This window comes from Trichomycterus rosablanca, chromosome 4, assembly GCF_030014385.1.
Source record: "Trichomycterus rosablanca isolate fTriRos1 chromosome 4, fTriRos1.hap1, whole genome shotgun sequence".
NCBI lineage: Eukaryota > Metazoa > Chordata > Actinopteri > Siluriformes > Trichomycteridae > Trichomycterus > Trichomycterus rosablanca.
In genome coordinates this window covers 29,199,585-29,222,490 of record NC_085991.1, presented here as the reverse complement: position 1 = coordinate 29,222,490, position 22,906 = coordinate 29,199,585, and positions in this window count along the sequence as shown.

The window sequence follows — 22,906 nt, the reverse complement described above, 5'->3', positions numbered from 1 at the left end:
CTCTACACTCGCACCGTAAATCCTCCCGACAATTCTGAGCCTTGCATTCCTTCTTTTCCTGCCTCCTAAACCTTCTCTTCTTTCTTCTAGATATCCCTTTGCCACATCTTGACACTTTTCCTCTTTAAAAAATATCTAGAACACATCACACCCATTTCAAGTCTTTTCTGTTTATCATGGTAATGTGCAAAGTTGGATAGTTTATACAAAAAATGCTTATCAGACACTTTATATGTAAATGTGCGGTGAGCAAGGTGTGGAGGGAGGTTTATGTTGTGAGCCAAGTTAAAAAAAAAATTAAAAAGCTTGCCCTAGAGAATACCAAATGAATTGTGTGTAGTATAGCTACTGCTCTGATTGTTTTTCCCTTGCTTTTTTAGATGATACCTACAAGATGCCACTCTATTCTAAAACAAGAAAACAAGAACAGCTTGGCAGCTGGAGTGTTTAAACCCCAAAATTAACAGTAGCAGAAGATAAAACAACTTCCCTTGGGGTGCTTTCTTTAAAGGAAGAAAGCAGGGGAGAGATAACAGTCTTCCCCGGGGAGTCCAAACCACTGTTTGTTTCTATAGAGGCACCACAGGCATCTTTTAAAAGCTGCTGTCCTAATCAAATATGATCTGTTCACATGCGCAATGCTTTTCCCCAAGGGTACTGCAGTCGAGCTCATAGAGAGGCAAACATTTCCATTTCACAGAGAATTTAAGTTGCTAGGCCATAAAGACTAAATGTAGAACAAAGAGAAACCATTTGTATGCATTTAACCAATCTATTATTTAATTTTGGCATTTAACAACATGCATTTAATTTGCAAACTTGACTTTTGCCATCTACTTTTGAAGTTTCACTTTACATGCTTGACTTGGAAGACATCACTTCTTGGATGGCAAATAATCATCTTACAAAATTGTTATACAGTTTTACGCAAATGTTTTGGCAATCGTGGTTCTAATCGTGATTTTGGCAATCTGTCCTGTATTGCTGCAAGCCCCTAAACTGAACAAAGAAAGCTGTACCTAACACACACCGCTTTATTGTGTGTTGTAGCCAATGGCTTCTTTTCACCTGCCTGAGGTGGGTTCCCAATTAGCACTTTTCCACCAAAAGAACCCTGGTTATTGAACCGGTTCTGTTCAGTTTTCTTTGAACCTTGATGTTTTGTAGAGAACCGACCCAAGTTTTTGAGAACCAAGCCTGCATCATCAACGGTGGGCATTACACAACAAAAGTAAAGAGTAGTAACTTGATGGCGGAGCATGTAGGTTATGTGTGAGCATTTGTGCTGTTGTTACAGATGTTTGTTTTTATGGAAAAAGCATCGATCAACTGTTGGTGATAAGAAGACATAGACGTGTTTGTCGCAGTTGTTGTTTTCTTTAGTTCATTGACGCGAAAAGTGTTTTGCGCTTCGCTGTCACCGTGACCCTCGGCGCAAATAGCCGATTTGCTCAGCGCTCAACTTGAGCGATAAAACATCACTAAAGTTCCACAACACGAACATCCATTTCTGTGAAATAACCATCAAATCCAGTCTAAAAGCTCCACATGTATCTGTGTTTAGCTGGATTAACTTCACGTGTGGTGTTTATGCAGCGCAGGGTCCTGAATCCACAAAAAAAGCTTCACCTAAATAAAGAGTAACGTGGCTTAATGTAGTAAAAGTACAACATAGAAACACTCAACTTCGCTCTGTTATTACTGGTTATAAGTGCTCTGTACTGCCCAAATTCATCAGTCATTGTTTTAGTACAAGAAGCCACGTTAAGCTTTATTTTTCACGTTAAGTGTTTATGCTGTCCGGGTAACTTTTACCACGTCATATCACACAGTAATCGCTTTGAAAATATCAGCGAATATCAGCGGCAAACTGGATCAGAATTTAATCATGTGAACTTTAAAAGATGAAAGTGGTTAAAATTCTATATAAAGTTATAATGTCTCAAGTGAAAGCGTCCAAACCTCTACACTGTAACACGGCCACAGATGACGTCACGGTTCGCACTGAAAAATATTCTGTGGTGCCAGATTAGAATGCTAGTTCGCTATCTGGAACCCTCTTTTTTCCAGTGGAAACACGCAGAACCGGTTCAAAATCAAGTTTGCGAACCGGAAAACAGAGCCGGATCCGCATCGGTGGAAAAGGGGTAAATGAGAGTCCAGAGAGTCTCGCACTGATCTCAATTATTCCCTGTCTCTTTGCAGATGCCATCAACCCTTAATTGCAGCAGTAATGAGGAATCCCTTTGGCCCTCCCACTTTCAGACATAGCAAATCATGTCTGTGTAGGCAACCAATAACAGAGCTGAGATTGGAACATGAAAGCTTGAGATCCACCTGAAAATGTGCCACATGAACGACCTATATCGCGGCACAATATGGCAGCGTTTCCCAACCTTTTTTGCACCACGGACCAGTTTCATATAAGATATAATTTCATGGACCGTCGGGGAAGGGAGGATTTAATAATATTGCTCACAAACGATGTAAAATCTGCTTTTTTCGCTGCAACGAGACGCTGCTCCCACCTAGGAGTGACAATAAGACAATAACACCCGAAATAGAAGCAGTGAAAACTGCTTTTCTAGTGATCTCTAATTATTAATTCTTTCTGTGCAGCCCATTAATAAATAGCCCACGGACCGGTACCGGTCCGCAGCCCCGTGGTTGGCGACCACTGCATTATGGCACATTTCGGTGCACATTTTCACAATGTATTAACTTCCAACATGTTTAACTCATCAAACAAACGGTACTAGTGTCCAAATGTTTGCATAAGCCTGTAACAGCGTGCAAATAACTTTATGCTGGACCTCCTAATGACATTTGGCTTAATTCCACTCTATAAAGCACACAGCTAAAAATCATGGTATAATTTATGTGTCTGGTATAAATTACTAGTCAATCAACGACATTGTTTAAGTGCGACTTTGTAGAAATGATAGACGCTTTATTAGCCACTGGTGCTAGCTTCACCAGAACATCAGCACACTTATTATGTGTTAATAACCTATAATTAACTTTACAACATCTATAATAATAATAATAATATAGGGCAGATGGAGTGCCTTTATTTGTCATGTATATAGATACACCTGTACAGTACAATGACTTTTTTTATTGGCATATCGTAGCTTTTTTGGAAGGCAGCCGTTGTACATGCTCATGGAGCCAAAGGGGTGAAGGCTTTGCACATGAGCCCAAAAGCTGGGATTCAAGCCCACAACTTTCTAGTTGGTAACCTAAGCTTTACATACTAGGTTACCACTGTCCACTATCTGTGGAAAAGTCAGGTATTTCAGCATATGGCAAATGGCATCGACTATTGAACTTGAAACTACTCAACTGTTTAGGTAAGGGATTTTGCTTACCCTAATAATAAAAAGATAAACAAATTATCCTTCATATCCCCAAATGTTTAGGAAACTATTTTTTATGATTATATATTAGAGGTGCCTACATTATCAGTTTTACTAATGCATCAGTGCTACATTGTAATGTTTACAAATGTGCAGTGCCTACTTTTCCCAAGAGTAGCAGGACGCTATTTACTCACTTACTGTGTTTATTAAACAGATACAAGTCTACAAGGAAAAAAATTTATGCAAGACAAATACAGCGGTATGAAAGGATTGAGGCATGAAAGACTGGAAAGCTCATTACACCCAGAATACTTTGGTTTCTTTCCACCTCCTAATAACAAAGCGGGGGAGTGGGAGGCTGGGAGGGGGTTTGTTGGTCGCTTTAAACTGCACCTAAATGTAAAGGACTAAGTAAATGGATGAGTTGAAAGCATGTCATTTATTTGATATGAATAATTTCATGTCTGTTAGCAATCTGTGTGGTTAAAGCACCTGAACGTAATAATTAAGAGGATGTCGATATTATGTTGGCCACATAATGTAACTAATGCCTAATATTAACAAAAACATAAACAAAGTAGAGATCCATACACAGTCATTTATACACATAAGAAATGTAAGCAATTACAATACTGTAAATGGAATTTGAAACGGTTGTCTAAGCTACAGGACAGGCAACTGCCTGGCGCATTGAGCTTTAAGGTTCTCTATATGGCTCATCACTTAAATCCACAAAAAGTCACATATCAAAACACAGGAAGACCTCTAAAACCTCTGAGTGATAAAGTATACCCATGTGATACTGTCAAAATAAAAAGGATCCATCAGGACATCAAAAAAGAAGTAGCAGACAAGAAAATTAGATAATTATTAAGCAAAGAGCGGTAAGTGGTGGCGATTTATTTATTTATTAGGATTTTAACGTCATGTTTTACACACTTTGGTTACATTCATGACAGGACAGGTAGAGTTACTCGTTACACAAGATTCATCAGTACATAAGTTCAATATTAAACAGTCATGGACAATTTAATATCTCCAATTCACCTCACTTGCATGTCTTTGGACTGTGGGAGGAAACCCACGCAGACACGGGGAGAACATGCAAACTCCACACAGAAAGCACATGGACACCTGGGGATCGAACATGGGAACTTCTTGCTGTGAGGTGACAGTTCTACCCACTGAGCCACCATGCCGCCCAAGTGGCGGTGATAAAGTCAAATAAATCAAGGGTATCAATTGTAAGCCAATTAGCCAGTCTGTGTGAGTTTGCTTTACCTTGGTTTCTTCCCACATACCAAAAGCATGCCAAAAGGTCCACTGGGTAAGAGCACAGGGTCAGTCATTGTACGGCACTCCTGGAGCAGAGAGGGTTAAGGGCCTTGCTCAAGGGCCCAATAGTGGCAGCATAGCAGAGCTGTGATTCGTACTCTCAACCTTTTGATTGATAGCCCAAAGCTCTACACACCAGGCTACCACTGTCCCCATATTTTTGACATGTATGGCTATGTCATACCTTCATCGAGAATCTGAATGGTACTAAAAAGTCTGCGTCTATAAAAACAACAGGAACATTAATTTACATTTACCAATTATTTCCAGTAGAGCTATCAAAGATTCGGCCGCATCGGTGGTGCAGCAAATCACCACGCTAGCACATAACCTGATTTTTAAGTTTGAGTCTGGGTGGGTGCTATACAGACACAAGTGGTTGCGTGTGATAGTGAAGGATGGATGGGGGATTCACCTCCTTGCCTCTGGCTGATGTAAAGATGTGACTGGCAGCTTTGCACTTCTCAAAGGAGATGTGTGTTAGCCTGCAGATCTTCTCAGCCAGTGAGAGTGTCATAAGGCAGGCAGACGTTGCCTAGGTGCACAGGGAAATTGAGCATATCTAAGCTGTTGGGGGGGGGAGGTTTGATCAAAGGTTGTGCCAGCAGCTTGGTGGCCCATCATAAGTGCCTGTTCAAGTTAAAAACAGATCTAAATGACATGCAGATGTGCTGAAGTGTTCTGTATGTATATTTTGACTCAGAAGATTTAACCACATTTTTAGAATGTTAACTTTTATTATTTATTTTTATTTAAATAAATATTTATTTATTTATTAGGATTTTAACATCATGTTTTACACACTTTGGTTACATTCATGACAGGACAGGTAGTTACTGGTTACACAAGATTCATCAGATCAAGTTTTTTATAGTCAATCACAGTCATGGACAATTTTGTATCTCCAATTCACCTCACTTGCATGTCTTTGGACTGTGGGAGGAAACCCACGCAGACACGGGGAGAACATGCAAACTCCACACAGAAAGGACTCAGACCACCCCACCTGGGAATCAAACCTAGGATCTTCTTGCTGTAGGATGACAGGGGGGCAGACGGGGCGCCAGTCCATCGCAAGGCAGACACATACACACACATACACACACCCATTCACCTATAGGGCAATTCAGTGTCTCCAATTAACCTGACTGCATGTTTTTGGACTGTGGGAGAAAACCGGAGCTCCCAGAGGAAACCCACACAGACATGAGGAGAACATGCAAACTCCACACAGAAAGGATCCAGACCGCACCACCTGAGAATTGAACCCAGGACCTTCTTGCTGTGAGAAGACAGTTACAAATTCTTGTTTTAACTGCATTTTACAAAATGTCCCAACTTTAAGTGAGGTTTGTATTATTTTAACTTACTGACTTAATAAATAAATTCATTAATTAACTAATAAATGTAAGATTTTTTTATTTGTGACTCATTAATGCTAGTGAGCAATTCTCACTTCATTATAACCAAAAAAAAATTTGAACCAAGTAAAAAAAATCTTGACACAATTACTTACACCCATAACATTATGCTGCATTCATTATGTTGAATGTACAACACACCACTAGAGAGCTTAATAAAAACGTAGCCTCAGACAAGCATCTGTACGGGATAAACTAAGTCATTATTATGCATCATCAGTTGTGCAGCCAAACTTGTGCATAAAAGGAGAACGGTTGACTGAGATACAGGACTTTAAAATGCCTGTGGCACTTTGCTCTAATCCGCGCTACACTTTGGTTCTATGCATTTCAAATGGGCCAGGAATGCCGACAGAATGCTCAATTTTCATAATCTACCCGCTGATAAGCAATCGTATTCAACTTATCCGCTGAGTGAGGAGAAATTAGATGGAAGGGGGGAAAAAAGTAAGGCGAGTGTGGAAAAAAGTCAGGCTGTCCTAACAGATGACGCGCTGCTGTGAATGGCGAATCTTTTCTCACACAATTAAAGCATGCTTTTATTGATTTCCGATGAGCCTCTCAGGTGACTCCTGCAGTTGTCTTCTGTGCCAATGAGCCCTGGGGTAAGGTGACCACTTCCTCCTGCTCTCCGGTGTCCTTAGACAGGTACAAACAGGACATGCTGTTTTTAAGAAGTGCCATCACAGCAGTTTACAGAGACAACATCAGTCCCAAACTCAATTCAATTCATTAGCTAATGTAACAAGCAGGAGACCTGAGGGTGCAGGTTATGACATCGAAGATATTCACATGGACATATAATGAGATTAAGGATTCTCTATGTAAGTCATGTATCCTACATTTCCCTACACTGTTTAGAGGCCGAGTCCTTGGGTGGCAACTGAACGAAAAGAACTTTTGCCAAAAAATTAATAGCCCTATAGATGCGCTTGTTCAAAACAGTTAAGCAATTCACACAGTAGTAGCATTGTTTTATTGCTTTTACATTTTCTTAACATACACAGTATACTCACCAGTTACTTCATTAAAACAACTGTACACCTACTTATGGTATTATACAGACATGTGAAAGCAGTAAAATGCATTAAAATAATTCAGCAATGAATCAAGAGTTTTACATCAGCGTGCTGAACCAATGTAAGCAAAATCAAATCATTAACATTGACCATGGCATGATTGTTGGTGACAGAAGAGCTGGATTTAAGTATAAGGGCAGTACAGGGACTCACTGGGTAGCACAGTCGCCTCGCAGCAAAAAGGTCCTGGGTTCGATTCCCAGGTGAAGCAGTCCAGGTCCTTTCTGTGTGGAGTTTGCATGTTCTCTCCGTGTCTGTGTGGGTTTCCTCCGGGAGCTCCGGTTTCCTCCCACAGTCCAAAGACCTGCAAGTGAGGTAAATTGGAGATACAAAATTGTCCATGACTGTGTTTGACATTAAAGACTTGAACTGATGAATCTTGTGTAACCAACTACCTGTCCTGTCATGAATGTTGAAATCGCAATAAATAATAAATAATTAAATAGTTTAAGTATATTAGAACATCTCTCAGTAGCGTAACTCATGGGCCCCAGTGCAAAAAAAAAATCAGTTTTATTCCATATATATATCAGTGTTTGCTATACATTTTCCGTTTTGCCATAATACATGCATATGTGCATACAATGGGGGGGGCAGAGAGGTGCGTGGTTGAATGTCGTGGCCATGGGCCCCAGTGCACCTGCCCCCCCTTGTAGTTACGCCACAAATCTCTAAAAGTGAATACAAAATGCTAAAAACAGACAGTGATCAGCAGGTTGGTGGCCACGTTGCTTAAATCTGTAACATGCAGATAGTAGGGACAGAATTTGGTGTAAAACAGCATAAATCCATAGAACTATGCATTCATTACAGTCATCCTAAAACTTACTGCATATACAGTATATATTGTTCCTAAATAATGCACCTAGACATAAAAGCACCAAAAAAACAATAGCTGTTCAATGCCAGGGCTCAACCTACAACCTTTATTCTTATTGCACAATAACAAAAAGTGTACAGATTACCATCAGTAAAAATGAGCTTATTTCACAGTGAATAGATTATTTGGTGTCATAATTTTTGTTTTACTTTGCACCTCCAACTATTTAGACGATAAAAAAATATAATGAGATGGTAAAAATTATTCCAACAGAAAACAAGGAAAAAAAATTACTGTTAAATAATTAGTTGACTAAAACAAGCAGCTACATAGAAAAGTTTGAAATGTTGCAAGATGCTGGCAGTAATGCATTCCAATCTAGTGGTATCCAATTACCCAACTGCATTACACTTCCTCTCTACTGATGCTCCACTGCTGATTGAGGAGAGTGAGACTGACGCACGCCCCCTCCGACAAGTGTGCAGTAGTCGACTGCATCTTTTCACCTGCACAAGCCAAGTTCATATGTGGATCAGCTTTGTGTACGGAGACCCACACCCTGATCAACGCATTATTTCTTAACTCTGTGCAAGCGCCATCAATCAGCCAGCAGAGGTCGTAATTGCACCAGTTATGAGGAGTCCCTATACAGCTTCCCACCCTGTATGAACAACAAGCCAATCGTTGTTCATGTAGGTGCCCAGCTTGCCCGATGGCAGAGCTGAGTTTCCAATTTAAAATGTCAGGTCTGGTGTGCTAGCGTGTTTTACCGCAGAGTGGCCTATATACTGTAGCTTTAACAAAAGTTGGGAAAAGTTCACAACTGAACATTGAATTCAAGTTTTCCTAACTCATCAAGTTAAAAAGTAACTGCTAAGGAAAACACCCCACACTAAACCCATGGTGACCTATACTAAGATCCTTCACTTGCAAAACAGGACTCCAGTGTCTCCTATAACAATGTTCTATGGCTGTAGAGATTGCCCACTGGAGCTCAGCTACACTAAAAGCTGTCTGATTCTTTTAAAATAAATCTCATTATTATGCTGCTGTATCTGCTCATCTGCAATACAATAAGACAAGCAAAACCTTTACTGTCTGCTTAACTCATTACATATTTAAAATATTTTAATCTTGATATTTATAGATGACAATTAGACATACATATAATTAATAGTTTTTTGCCTGGCAGGCTGATAATCTATCTTCTTGGTGTATGCTTTGTGAGTGCGTGATTGCAGAAGCAAGACAATATTTCGAAAGGATGTGACGTAAATGTTCTCTGGAGAAAAAAATCCTCTCTCGGAAGGACCCCCCAGCTCAATTAACTCAACTCCACCTGGCTCGTTCTGCTGAAGGGGGAGTCAACGTGGGACAGGAATGCAAGACTAAGATTGGACCAAAAAACCAAAAGAGTAAAGAGAGACACTGTGTTCTGGTGGCTCAGAGCTCTGCTAGTCTTATAGATTGGAAACCCCACAGAGCTTAACTTAACAAGTCTGGACCTGGGCATTACTAGCAGAAGTGCTGAATTTCACTGATGCTAATTGAGCAGATATGTTAGGCAAGGGAATAAATAAATCTTGGCTGTTATTTTCTGGAAAACTGCTTAAAAATACAGTCCTGCAAGAATGCAAATGGCAAAGTATCCGCCCACATCCTACCACAGCAGCTCAATGAGGATCAACTCAAGACTTTGACTAGGCCTTTCTTGACCCATTCAAATGTGGACAGTGTTTTTGAGTCATGTAGTTGCATAAATACAAAAAAAAAGTTGTGTTTGAGATTCAAAACATTGACTGATGACCACATCTTTTTTTCCCTATTTGTGCATTTTATCCCATTTCATCCCAATTTAGCGTAGTCAATTTGTCTTCCGCTGCTGGGGATCCCTAATTGCAGTCGTGGTGGGTATATTGCTGCTCACGCCCCCTCCGACCTGCGTGCAGGCCTTTAGCGGATCCCTTTTTCCACCTATGCAATCTGCACAGACACCTCCTTATCTGCTAATCAGGGTCCTTACACAGCGTTTGAAGACCACACCCACATTGTCCGGTCATCCCGCCCTAGCAGATATATGTCTGCTGCAGGCACTGCCAATTATGCCCACTAGATGGCACCCAGTTGACCGGTGGTTTCATCAATTATGGCAAAACACCCAAACCTTGAAGCAGCAAACATTCCAACAAAATTACACACCAGCATTACATTTAACTGTTGGTTTATTGTTCCTATCATGGGATGATGTGTTAGCTTTATGTAAAATGTAACAGAAAAGTAGCATTTTAGTTTCCTTGTGTCAACTATTGCTGGAATAGCCTTTGGACAAATTGCAACCATAATTGTTGAGTGTGTTGTGTGTACCAGGACCTGGATTATTATTAAAAAAATCAGGACCTATTATTATGGACTATTATTAAAGGTACATTTTCTACCCTATATTAAAAAGATCTTGAGAGAATGTAAGATCTTCTCTTGGTGAGCCAAGCTGAAGTATAATTAGGTTATACAGCAGAATAATCAAGCTAACTTGTTAAATGCTGTGGTAAGAGCTGAAAAGTGAATAAAAGCCAAAACTGCATCTGACATAAATCCTCTCTGCAAAAAAGAGTGGGCTTACATTTCTTCATAGTGATGTGATGTAAAAGTTAGTATATTGTTATGAAGTGTTTACCTGCAGTCATTGCTGCTAAACATGGTGCAACCAGTTGCTTTTTATTAATTATTTACAACATTGATATGGTTGTTAGATAACTCCGTTCTTTACATACATTGTTTTACAATAATTTATCCATATCTATATAATAATAATAAGTTGTATTTATTAAGCACCATTCTTATACCCAAGGTTGCTTTACATATTAAAAGTTGAGCCTGGTGCCCAGGTGGCACAGCAGGATATACCACAAGCACACCAGCGCCGTGATTCTGAACTCTTTGGTTCGAAATTCGGCATTGCCACTGGTCGGCTGGGTGCCATCTAGTGGGCATAATTGGCAGTGCCTGCCAGGGTGGGATGGCCGGACTATGTGTGTGCGGTCTTCAAACGCTGTGCAAGGACCCCGATTAGCAGATAGAGGCGCCTGTGCAGAATGCCTGGGCAAAAAGAAGGGGTCCGCTAAGGACTGAGCACGGGTTAGAGGAGGCATGAGCAGAAAATATACCGTCCTTGAATGCAATCAGGGATCCCCAGCAGTGTAAGACAGATTGACTACACTAAATCGGGAGAAAAATGGGAGAAAATGCATAAATAAATAGAAAAAAAAGGTGAGCCCAAAAAAACCCCAAGAAAATGTAACTTAAATACAGATGTGGTGATTGTGCAAGAGTCTGATAAGAGTCACCATCACTTCTTGAGCAGTAAAAACCTAAATAAGACACAGTTTCTACACAAATGAGGAACAATTAAGCACATAAATAACAAATGATGAAATCCAGAGCAGCCACTCTCCTCCGGGTAAACTAATTTTTTTGCACTGTGCCATCAACACCCTTTGTAAACCACTTTATTTCAGGCCTAACATACTGAGAGAAGGTGTTCTGCCATGAAGATCTATATAAATCATTGAAATAGGAAATGAATCTGCCTCCAGGATGTCCTAAAAAGGCCAAGGACGAACAGGAGGTTCTGGGGGGAAGTTTTTTTTATATAGATATGTAAGTGTGGTCTCTTAAAGGGGTACATGCGCCACACATTTTAACAGTAATGGAGCTGGTGGGGGGGCAGGGGGACAGGGTGTTAGGAAGGAGAGGCAAAAATAAAGTGAGAGAATTGAAGAAAGTGCTGGTGCAGCAGATCTCAAGGCCAGAATCTATTTAATCACTGAATAAGGACAGTTCAAGATGTGGCAACATAATATTGCCTGCATAAAAATTCCCTCCACCTTTTTTGGTGACCTAGAGATAGTGGCGCTGACTGCTTTTATGACACAGAATACATTTACACGGTGAAAAGCCCACCACCCACAGATTCATTTTATCATTTTTCCCCAGAAAAAGGCCTTGGAAATTAATACACTAGCAACCGCTAAACCAGACTGGGCTTGCTGTTAAAATGTGGGAAGACTGTAGAATAATTGGGCTCAGTGCCCTGTGGTTCACCAGACAAGAAAACAAACATGAACTGCACTGATTGCCACACAACAAGCTTTGAAAATTACATTAAGAAAGTAATGAGAAGAATCTTAAAATATGGTTTGTGATTTATTTGACAGTAATATGATGAAGAGGGAAAGATGATCCACAGAGTGGCAGTGTAGACACTTTGATTTTTTTCTCTTTCTGTGACTATGACTCTTCACAACTTCAGAAAATAATTAAAGCACTGCTGCAACGATCAAATAGAGGCACCATGCATGGGTCAAATCCTGCATCTGTTCAACACCCATTTACCAGCTTAAAAAAGCACAAACACAATCTCTCTCTCCAATAACAAACATCATTTAAATACGCTTTACTTATGTAAATAGTTCTTTTAAACTCCTACTCTATTGTTAAGGCTTTGAATATTTAAAATTCAATACTAATAATAATTTTAAAAAGACCTGAAGGATGTTACCTATTTCTATTTTTTTTTTTTTTTTTTTTTTTCATATTTTTTCCCCTTTTTTCCCCCCAATTTTTATCCCCCAGTCTAATCGTGTCCAATTACCCTGATTGCGTCCTCTATACTGATTCGACCCTTCACCGCTGACTGAGGACGCCTCTCAACTGACATACGCCCCCTCCGGTACCACAGTCAGTACAGTACATTTTTCACCTGCACGAGTTGAGTTCATACACTTGACGGGTTCTGTGCATAGAGGGACACACCCCCATCAGCATTATTCCTCAGCCCCGTGCAGGCGCCATCAGTCAGCCAGCAGGGGCCGCAGTCGCACCAGTTATAAGGACCTATGATCCGACTTTCTTACCCTCTAACCCTGAACATCAGCCAATTGTTGTTCATACAACCGCCCAGCCTAGTCGGAAAGGCAGAGCTGAGATTCGATACGATGTATTCAAAACCCCAACTCTGGTGAGCTAGCGTACTTTACCGCTACGCCACCTGAGCGGCCTATTTCTTTGTTTTTTAAAGTATTATGAACAGCTTTGTGATAGTGGCTGCATTTGTTATTTAATTTGCCTATTTAATTATAATGAACTGTTAGCTACTGACTGCATATGCTTAAAATCTACATTCCAAATGCAACACTAATTAACTTTAACTTTATTTATTTATACAGGAAAATTTAAAGCAACATCAGAATATGCCACATTTAAACTGGCCTGACTCAGTTAAAAACTGGTTTACAGCAGGTTCCTGTTCTGCAGCACAAAAAGCACAAAAATTCTGTTCATGCTATTCATCCTTATGTTAACTTTTCTGCCTCATTCATTATGATAACAGTTTTTAAGTCATTTCTATGAAAGTCATTGCTTGTTGCTATAAAAACCCGATGTAATTAATACTGCATTTTCATTAGTTATGGAAATTATGTTAGTAAAGTTAGGAAAAACTGTTAAATGACCATGTTCAGCCAATGTATAACCTTCAAGTAATTGACAAGCAAATAGCAACACATACATATATAAAACACACCACTGAGTTTTATGTTAACTAGGCTTTTAGGTGTTTTTTTCTTTGAATGGTTATACACTGATCTGCCATAACATTAAAACCACCTCCTTGTTTCTACACTCACTGTCCATTTTATCAGCTCCACTTACCACATAGAAACACTTTGTAGTTATACAATTACTGACTGTAGTCCATCTATTTCTCTACATACTTTTTTAATCTTTGTTCTTCAATGGTCAGGACCCCCACAGGACCACCACAGAGCAGGTATTCTTTGGGTGGTGGATCATTCTCAGCACTGCAGTGACAATGACATGGTGGTGGTGTGTTAGTGTGTGTTGTGCTATTTAAAAATATTGTGTCCACTCACTGTCCACTCTATTAGACACTCCTACCTTGTTGGTCCACCTTGTAGATGTAAAGTCAGAGACGATCACTCATCTGTTGCTGCTGTTTGAGTTGGTCATCTTTTAGACCTTCATCAGTGGTCACAGAACGCTACCCATGGGGTGCTGTTGGCTGGATATTTTTGATTGGTGGACTATTTTCAGTCCAGCAGTGACAGTGAGGTGTTTAAAAACTCCATCAGCGCTGCTGTGTCTGATCCACTCATACCAGCACAACACACACTAACACACCACCACCATGTCGGTGTCACTGCAGTGCTGAGAATGATCCACCACCTAAATAATACCTGCTCTGTGGTGGTCCTGTGGGGGTCCTGACCATTAAAGAACAGGGTGAAAGCTGGCTTGTGTGGTCCAATCCAACAGACCAGTTACTGTAACTCAAATTGTTGAAGAAGTTAATGCTGGTTTTGATAGTAAGGTGTCAGAATACACAGTGCATCACAGTTTGATATTTGCGTATGGGGCTGCATAGCCACAGACCAGTCAGGGTGCCCATGCTGACCCCTGTTCACTGCTGAAAGCGCCAACAATGGGCATGGAAGCATTGGAACTGGTCCACGAAGCAATGGAAGAAGGTGGCCTGGTCTGAAGAATCACATTTTCTTTTACATCATGTGGATGGCCGGGTGCGTGTGCGTTGCTTACCTGGGGATCACATGGCACCAGGATGCACTATGGGAAGAAGGCAAGCCAGCGGAGGCAGTGTGATGCTTTGGGCAATGTTCTGCTGGGAAACCTTGGGTCCTGCCATCCTTATGGATGTTACTTTGACACGTACCACCTACCTAAGCATTGTTGCAGACCATGTACACCCTTTCATGGAAACAGTATTCCCTGATGGCTGTGGCATCTTTCAGCAGGATAATTCACCCTGCCACAAAGCAAAAATGGTTCAGGAATGGTTTGAGGAGCACAACGAGTTTGAGGTGTTGACTTGGCCTCCAAATTCCCCAGATCTCAATCCAATCGAGCATCTGTGGGATGTGCTGAAAAAACAAGTCCAATCCATGGAGGCTCCACCTCACAACTTACAGGAGTTAAAGGATCTGTTGCTAACATCTTGGTGCCAGATACCACAGCATAACTTCAGGGGTCTAGTGGAGTCCGTGCCTCAACGGGTCAGGGCTGTTTTGGCAGCAAAAGTGGAACCAATACAATATTAGGAAGGTGGTTATAATGTTATGCCTAATCGGTGTAGACAAACAAGCAAAAAAAACAAAAAAGTTCAGCACCATGGACAGTTACCCCAAGCTTTGTCAAGATTTTGCCACTCTAAATTGTCCCTGAAAGTGAGTATGCCTTGTGCCAAGTGTTTCTGTGTTTCTATTTTTGTCTGGACTTACCTAACCCAGACAAAAATAGCAAATGTATAGTCTAGGAATAAACCTTTTCTGTTAGCTGTAGCAGATTAGGACGCACACTTCAGAAGGAAATGAGCCTGGTAAATGCCCTATAGGGAGTCTAAATCCAACTCCAAAAGGAGCAGTGGCAGCACCCAGAGATTTCACAGCTCTGCCCATGCCCAGCATGCCATGCACAGCCGAGTGAATTATGTAAAGGCTTTACCCACTGCTCAAGCATAAGTTGATAATCTGGCCATGAGGACACAGTATGTCAACACACTGCACTCATTTATTTGTTTATTTATTTGACCATCTAAGACAGAAAAAAGATGGCAGGCAAACCCCCTCCCTCCCTTCCTCTATGCAAGCTTTTTCTTTTCTTTTTCAAGGAAAAGCATATTAAGAAGCTTTTAGGCTCCATCACCCTTTTGTAGCTCACATGCCTGTGGAGCATGGATGAGCACAAGGCTCTTGATGCATTGGGAAAGTAATTGGATGTGCACGCGCAGGAAATGAAGAGCACCCCTGGTTTTTAATTACCTAGCTTAATTCAGTTTTCCACCCATTTTTAGCCTGTTTGTGAGGAACTGCATATCTTACAGTCTTATTGACAGCACAATTATGTAGCATTTTAAAAATGACTCTTGTCTGGATTTTGTCTGATGCCTAAATGCCTAAATGCTCTAGCAAAACATTCTAAAACCGCTCATTACTATAAATCTGCAATGACGTGAAAGCTTTTGTTATTTGATTCCAATTTTCCTACATGTAGGGGTAGTGGACTTATTAAATTTTTTTATCAGCTCCACTTACCATATAGGAGCACGTTGTAGTTCTACAATTACTGACTGTAGTCCATCTGTTTCTCTACATGCTTTGTTAGCCTCCTTTTATGCTGTTCTTCAATGGCCAGGACCCCCACAGGACCACTTGGTGGATCGTGGTGGATCATTCTCAGCACTGCAGTGACACTGACATGGTGGTGGTGTGTTGGTGTGTGTTGTGCTGCTATGAGTGGATAAGACACAGCAGTGCTGGTGGAGTTTTTAAACACCTCACTGTCACTGCTGGACTGAGAATAGTCCACCAACCAAAAATATCCAGCCAACAGCACCTCATGGGCAGCGTCCTGTGACCACTGATGAAGGTTTAGAAGATGACCAACTCAAACAGCAGCAATAGCTGAGCGATCGTCTCTGACTTTACATCTACAAGGTGGAGCAACTAGGTAGGAGTGTCTAATAGAGTGGACATGGTATTTAAAAACTCCAGCAGCGCTGCTGTGTCTGATCCACTCATACCACCACCATGTCAGTGTCACTGCAGTGCTGAGAATGATCCAACACCTAAATAATACCTGCTCTGTGGTGGTCCTGACCATTAAAGAACAGGGTGAAAGCAGCAAAAAAGTATGTACAAAAACAGATGGACTACAGTCAGTAATTGTAGAACTACAAAGTGATTCTATGCAGTAAGTGGAGCTGATAAAATGGACAGTGAGTGTAGAGACAGGGAGGTGATTTTAATGTTATGGCTGATTGGTGTGTGTGTGTATATATACTGTATATATACCGTATTTTCCGCACTATAAGGCGCACCTAAGAGCCTTAAATTTTCTCAAAAATCTGCCGTGCGCCTGATAATCCGGTGCGCCTTATGTGTGCACTGAATTCCAAAATCTGTAAAAATGTTGTTGTGCAACTTTGGTAAGCACTCCGCTTGATTGACTATCGGACCATTTCCCGCTGACACAGGGATGTAACACGTACACTACGTATGCTGGCAGCGATAAACCAATCAGAGAACATTACGTAATACGTACAGTACGTACGCTTACCTCCACCACGCCTCCGGTAGGTATACTACCGGTATGCTGCAAAACAACATTTGTTTGTCTAAGGACCCCCGAAAATGAAAAGCTGGCCCAGCTGTTCAATTCAGACACAGAAGATGAGGACTTTGATGGATTTGTGGGAGAAGATTGATTAAAAAATAATGTGAGTGTATTGTTAAATAGTAGAATAAAGTTCAACTAAACTCACTGTTTTGCTTCTGTTACCTTTTTTTTGTAGACCGTATGTTTTAGCATGTGCCTTATAATACGGTGCGCCTTATGTATGGGTTAAGTACAGAAATAGACGCCGTAATTGAGACTGCGCCTTATAATCCGGTGCGCCTTATGGTGCGGAAAATACGGTATATATATATATATATATATAATATCTTCAACACAAGAAAACAAGTCTATAAATTAGGTTCTATTGTTACTTCTACAACAAACTTCAGATTCTTTAAACAATCATGATTGTAACCTAACTTAAATATATAATACAATACAGCAATAAGCAGACAAATAAGTAGCAAACATAAGATGTTGGTTGTTTATTATTACTTTAGAATCAGGACTACAAAATCACCTGTTGTATGATTGTTAGTTGAGTAGTTGGATCCAAAGTGTTCAACTGCCCAACAATAAAAACACAGGATAAACAAATATGACCCATTATATATTTTCACTTGCAAATGCTTAAATAGTTACTGACCTCATTATAACCCTTTTAAAAACCTTAATCTGTTGAGTGTCAACATCTGTCAGAAATGTGTGCATCAGTCATTTTCAGTTCCTTCAAGAATCAACAGTCTATCACGTTTAAAAGTCTGTAAGTGTGCTCCAGACAGTGCTACAGACTGTCCACATATAATAAAGTCAAAAATATATACAGTATATTTAAAACAAGTCAGGGATCTGGTTTCCCAAGTGGCGCACCATGACTATGCCACCAGTCGTTAGTGGCTGGGAACTGGGAACAGATTGACTGTGTTTTTAGGGTGGGCAGGACAGCATTCAGGTCTTCCCTAAATGGCAGTCAGGCATGCAATACCAGCCAATACAAGCATGTCTCATGTAGCAAATTACCTTAAGCTTCTAGTGGGCAGTTGGCTTGGTGGGTTGCAATGTCCCCTCACAGTGAAAAGTACCTGGGTTGGAGTTTGCATGAGCTCCCCATGTCTGTGTGGGTTTCCTCCAGAAGCTCTGGTTTCCTCCCACAGTCCAAAGCATGTAAGTAAGATGAATTTGAGATACAAAATTACCTGTAACAGTGTTTTACATTAAGCTTAGATTGATGAATCATGTGTAACCTGTAACTACCTGTCTTGTCTTGAATGTAAAACATGACGTTAAAATTCAAATAAACAAATCAATTAATTGAGTTTCTAGCCAGTATGAGCACATGCAATGACATTGCATAAATAAAATAACTGTCAATATCTGTAACAATTCTTGAGTGCTTTCCAGACACATTAAAACTGATCATTTATCATAAGGATACACACAGCTTAAACAATCATTTACGCTCATTGTCTAATTTACTTACATACTAGGCCATCAGGAGCGATGATTTTAAAGCGTGACTAAATTTTAATTGGATCTACTTCAGAGGTGTCTTGATACAAGGAATATTGCATGTCAGCCCCTTTAAAATATTCATTTTCTATGGTACAACATATAGGAGCCTGTCATGTTCCAAAATCTAAATGACGGCCATGCAACAATGGTTTAGTAGAAAATGGATTGTTTGGGTTGTGGGTGTTTCGTGTATTTACAGTATCTCGACTACATGCTGAGGGGAAGAGTGTAGGTTGTCGAGTATTTGTATTTGTTTTTGGGGAATTCCAATGTTAGAAAATATGCTCTCAAGCCTAATCAAAGTGCAGTGGGATAAAGTAGTTCATTAAAAAACAAAATTTGACTGAAATTCTCACTATATGCCAAATAAAAGCAAATACATAGAACTGCACTACTCACTGGGAAAAAAAAGTGTTAACAAAGCAGCACGGTCCATTTCAAACGAAGGATCACTGCGTCAAAACAAATCCAATACACCCCAACAGCCTTGAATACTGGCCTCACTGGCCATAATTTAGCATGCCAATACTGCTAAATGTCAGAGGTCTTTTCCTACCAACAAACTTGTACATCATTTAAAAACCTGTGCATGCTTCAGTTGGTACATGTCAAGTACAATTGCTTTTTAAAGTGCTCTGAAACCCTGTTGTCCCCATAAAGAGCTGACTTATACAGGTCCTTCTCAAAAAATTAGCATATTGTGATAAAGTTCATTATTTTCCATAATGTAATGATAAAAATTAAACTTTCATATATTTTAGATTCATTGCACACCAACTGAAATATTTCAGGTCTTTTATTGTTTTAATACTGATGATTTTGGCATACAGCTCATGAAAACCCAAAAATCTCAAAAAATTAGCATATTTCATCCGACCAATAAAAGAAAAGTGTTTTTAATACAAAAAAAGTCAACCTTCAAATAATTATGTTCAGTTATGCACTCAATACTTGGTCGGGAATCCTTTTGCAGAAATGACTGCTTCAATGCGGCGTGGCATGGAGGCAATCAGCCTGTGGCACTGCTGAGGTGTTATGGAGGCCCAGGATGCTTCGATAGCGGCCTTAAGCTCATCCAGAGTGTTGGGTCTTGTGTCTCTCAACTTTCTCTTCACAATATCCCACAGATTCTCTATGGGGTTCAGGTCAGGAGAGTTGGCAGGCCAATTGAGCACAGTAATACCATGGTCAGTAAACCATTCACCAGTGGTTTTGGCACTGTAAGCAGGTGCCAGGTCGTGCTGAAAAATGAAATCTTCATCTCCATAAAGCTTTTCAGCAGATGGAAGCATGAAGTGCTCCAAAATCTGCATTGACCCTGCCCTTGATAAAACACAGTGGACCAACACCAGCAGCTGACATGGCACCCCAGACCATCACTGACTGTGGGTACTTGACACTGGACTTCAGGCATTTTGGCATTTCCTTCTCCCCAGTCTTCCTCCAGACTCTGGCACCTTGATTTCCGAAAACAGTACTTTGGACCACTGAGCAACAGTCCAGTGCTGCTTCTCTGTAGCCCAGGTCAGGCGCTTCTGCCGCTGTTTCTGGTTCAAAAGTGGCTTGACCTGGGGAATGCGGCACCTGTAGCCCATTTCCTGCACACGCCTGTGCACGGTGGCTCTGGATGTTTCTACTCCAGACTCAGTCCACTGCTTCCGCAGGTCCCCCAAGGTCTGGAATCGGCCCTTCTCCACAATCTTCCTCAGGGTCCGGTCACCTCTTCTCGTTGTGCAGCGTTTTCTGCCACACTTTTTCCTTCCCACAGACTTCCCACCGAGGTGCCTTGATACAGCACTCTGGGAACAGCCTATTCGTTCAGAAATTTCTTTCTGTGTCTTACCCTCTTGCTTGAGGGTGTCAATGATGGCCTTCTGGACAGCAGTCAGGTCGGCAGTCTTACCCATGATTGCAGTTTTGAGTAATGAACCAGGCTGGGAGTTTTTAAAAGCCTCAGGAATCTTTTGCAGGTGTTTAGAGTTAATTCGTTGATTCAGATGATTAGGTTAATAGCTCGTTTAGAGAACCTTTTCATGATATGCTAATTTTTTGAGATAGGAATTTTGGGTTTTCATGAGCTGTATGCCAAAATCATCAGTATTAAAACAATAAAAGACCTGAAATATTTCAGTTGGTGTGCAATGAATCTAAAATATATGAAAGTTTAATTTTTATCATTACATTATGGAAAATAATGAACTTTATCACAATATGCTAATTTTTTGAGAAGGACCTGTAGATCGGCAAGCCACTCCTGCTGGAGCCTATCCCAGCTTTTCAATGGGTGCAAGGCACACAGTAACACCCTGGACGGGGCACCAGTCCATCGCAGGACAGACACACACACACACACACATACACACTCATTCACCTATAGGGCAATTTAGTGTCTCCAACCTGACTGCATGTTTTTGGACTGTGGGAGGAAACCGGAGCTCCTGGAGGAAACCCACGCAGACACGGGGAGAACATGGACCCGGACCGCCCTTCCTGGGGATCAAACCCAGGACCTTCTTGCTGTGAGGCAACTGTGCTACCCACCGAGCCACTGTGCCACCCCACATAATTCCTGAAAAAGAATTTTGTATTCTATCTATGGTGTTTATTAATTATTAATATCAAGAACATGGCTTGGTTTCTGATCACTCTCCGTGTAAGGTAACCTCTGAATGTTATCCTAGTGAAACAAGAATACTTGCATAAAATAAGCAGAGTTTGAAAGTATGCAGGACTAAAAGACAGGACTAAAAACTGCAATAAATAATATTATTATAACCTAAAGCAATTCAAACTTAATGTTAAGATCTGAAACATGAGCAATTTACAACAACTAGTTAAAAAGAGCTTAGAAGGTTTTGAATCTTTTTTTTAAATGCATTTTCTCCCTTGTTCTCCCAATTTTTAGCATGTCCAGTATTTACCCAATTGCGTCATGCTTTCTCTCTACTGGTGCTGACCCCCACCCCAATTGTGGAGAACGAACTGACACGTACGCAGTGGCCTACTGCATTTTTTCACCTGCACCAACCGAGTTCAAATGTGAATCAGCCCTGTGCACAGAGAGACACACCCTGATCAAGATTATTCCTCTACTTTGTGCAGACGCCATCAACTAGCCAGCAGAGGTCGTAATTGCATCAGTTATGAGGTCTCTATCCGGCTCCCTAACCCTGTATGAACAACAGCCAAACGTTGTTCATATAGCCACCCAGCCCAGCCGGATGGAAAGTAACAGCACTATAACATTACGTATCACAGTGATCAAAGACAAAATCAAAGCAGCTGTGTAAAGAAACACACGTTTGTGCATAAACAGAAGTAACAATGCACATACATATTTAACGAGATAACTGCAAATGACTCTAGCTCACAGGGATTCAAGGTTTAAATACCCAGCAGTGATATGGGATGGTCAAGCGTCTACAAACAGACACACCACATTCATTTACTACACAATGATGCTGATTGGTACATACAGTGCCTTGCAAAAGTATTCAGCCCCCTTGAACTTTTCAACCTTTTGCCACATTTCAGGCTTCAAACATAACGATATGAAATTGTAATTTTTTGTGAAGAATCAACAACAAGTGGGACACAATCGTGAAGTGGAACGAAATTTATTGGATATTTTAAACTTTTTTTAGAAATAAAAAACTGAAAAGTGGGGCGTGCAATATTATTCAGCCCCCTTGCGTTAATACTTTGTAGCGCCACCTTTTGCTGCGATTACAGCTGCAAGTCGCTTGGGGTATGTCTCTATCAGTTTTGCACATCGAGAGACAGAAATTTTTGCCCATTCTTCCTTGCAAAACAGCTCGAGCTCAGTGAGGTTGGATGGAGAGCGTTTGTGAACAGCAGTTTTCAGCTCTTTCCACAGATTCTCGATGGGATTCAGGTCTGGACTTTGACTTGGCCATTCTAACACCTGGATACGTTTATTTGTGAACCATTCCATTGTAGATTTTGCTTTATGTTTTGGATCATTGTCTTGTTGGAAGATAAATCTCCGTCCCAGTCTCAGGTCTTTTGCAGACTGCAACAGGTTTTCTTCCAGAATGGTCCTGTATTTGGCTCCATCCATCTTCCCATCAATTTTAACCATCTTCCCTGTCCCTGCTGAAGAAAAGCAGGCCCAAACCATGATGCTGCCACCACCATGTTTGACAG